Here is a 2,248-nt window from a genome sequence, read left to right as displayed (position 1 = left end):
AGATGCAATAGGAATTTTTGGGTTAGGTCAATCCGTTCGCGAGATATGGGAGTTTGAAGGCAAGAAATCGTTGAGAAGGCAAAAAATTTTTCGCAATTCTGCTGCTCCAAACGCTTAACCAGAATGGCCTAGGGAATAAATACACACACCGTTGTAGTCGGGCGAGTTTCTACTTTCAGATGCAATGGGAATTTTTGGGTTAGGTCAATCCGTTCGGGAGATATGGTTGTTTGAAGCCAAGAAATGGTTGAAAAGGCAAAAAATTTTTCGCAATTCTGCTGCTCCAAACGCTTAACCAGAATGGCCTAGGGAAAAAATACACATACCGTTTTAATCGGGCGAGTTTCTACTTTCAGATGCAACAGGAATTTTTGGGTTAGGTCAATCCGTTCGCGATATATGGGAGTTTGAAGACATGAAACGGTTGAGAAGACAACAAATTTTTCGCACTTCTGCTGCTCCAAACGCTTAACCAGAATGGCCTAGGGAAAAAATACACATACCGTTGTAATCGGGCGAGATTCTACTTTCAGATGCAACAGGAATTTTTGGGTTAGGTCAATCCGTTCGCGAGATATGGGAGTTTGAAGACATGAAACGGTTGAGAAGACAACAAATTTTTCGCACTTCTGCTGCTCCAAACGCTTAACCAGAATGGCCTAGGGAAAAAATACACATACCGTTGTAATCGGGCGAGATTCTACTATCAGATGCAATAGGAATTTTTGGGTTAGGTCAATCCGTTCGGGAGATATGGTTGTTTGAAGCCAAGAAATGGTTGAAAAGGCAAAAAATTTTTCGCAATTCTGCTGCTCCAAACGCTTAACCAGAATGGCCTAGGGAAAAAATACACATACCGTTTTAATCGGGCGAGTTTCTACTTTCAGATGCAACAGGAATTTTTGGGTTAGGTCAATCCGTTCGCGACATATGGGAGTTTGAAGCAAAGAAATGGTTGAGAAGGCAAAAAATTTTTCGCAATTCTGCTGCTCCAAACGCTTAACCAGAATGGCCTAGAGAAAAAATACACATACCGTTGTAATCGGGCGAGCTTCTACTTTCAGATGCAATAGGAATTTTTGGGTTAGTTCAATCCGTTCGCGAGATATGGGAGTTTGAAGGCAAGAAATCGTTGAGAAGGCAAAAAATTTTTCGCAATTCTGCTGCTCCAAACGCTTAACCAGAATGGCCTAGGGAATAAATACACACACCGTTGTAGTCGGGCGAGTTTCTACTTTCAGATGCAAGGGGAATTTTTGGGTTAGGTCAATCCGTTCGGGAGATATGGTTGTTTGAAGCCAAGAAATGGTTGAAAAGGCAAAAAATTTTTCGCAATTCTGCTGCTCCAAACGCTTAACCAGAATGGCCTAGGGAAAAAATACACATAACGTTTTAATCGGGCGAGTTTCTACTTTCAGATGCAACAGGAATTTTTGGGTTAGGTCAATCCGTTCGCGAGATATGGGAGTTTGAAGACATGAAACGGTTGAGAAGACAACAAATTTTTCGCAATTCTGCTGCTCCAAACGCTTAACCAGAATGGCCTAGGGAATAAATACACACACCGTTGTAGTCGGGCGAGTTTCTACTTTCAGATGCAAGGGGAATTTTTGGGTTAGGTCAATCCGTTCGGGAGATATGGTTGTTTGAAGCCAAGAAATGGTTGAAAAGGCAAAAAATTTTTCGCAATTCTGCTGCTCCAAACGCTTAACCAGAATGGCCTAGGGAAAAAATACACATAACGTTTTAATCGGGCGAGTTTCTACTTTCAGATGCAACAGGAATTTTTGGGTTAGGTCAATCCGTTCGCGAGATATGGGAGTTTGAAGACATGAAACGGTTGAGAAGACAACAAATTTTTCGCACTTCTGCTGCTCCAAACGCTTAACCAGAATGGCCTAGGGAAAAAATACACATACCGTTGTAATCGGGCGAGATTCTACTTTCAGATGCAATGGGAATTTCTGGGTTAGGTCAATCCGTTCGCGAGATATGGGAGTTTGAAGCTAAGAAATGGTTGAGAAGACAACAAATTTTTCGCAATTCTGCGGCTCCAAACGCTTAACCAGAATGGCCTGGGGAAAAATACACATACCGTTGTAATCGGGCGAGTTTCTACTTTCAGATGCAACAGGAATTTCTGGGTTAGGTCAATCCGTTCGCGAGATATGGGAGTTTGAAGCTACGAAATGGTTGAGAAGGCAAAAAATTTTTCGCAATTCTGCTGCTCCAAACGCTTAACCAGAAT

Source organism: Ptiloglossa arizonensis, unplaced genomic scaffold, assembly GCF_051014685.1.
Source record: "Ptiloglossa arizonensis isolate GNS036 unplaced genomic scaffold, iyPtiAriz1_principal scaffold0027, whole genome shotgun sequence".
Taxonomy (NCBI): domain Eukaryota; kingdom Metazoa; phylum Arthropoda; class Insecta; order Hymenoptera; family Colletidae; genus Ptiloglossa; species Ptiloglossa arizonensis.
The sequence above is the reverse complement of the archived record's forward strand: the minus strand, read 5'-3'. Positions refer to the sequence as shown.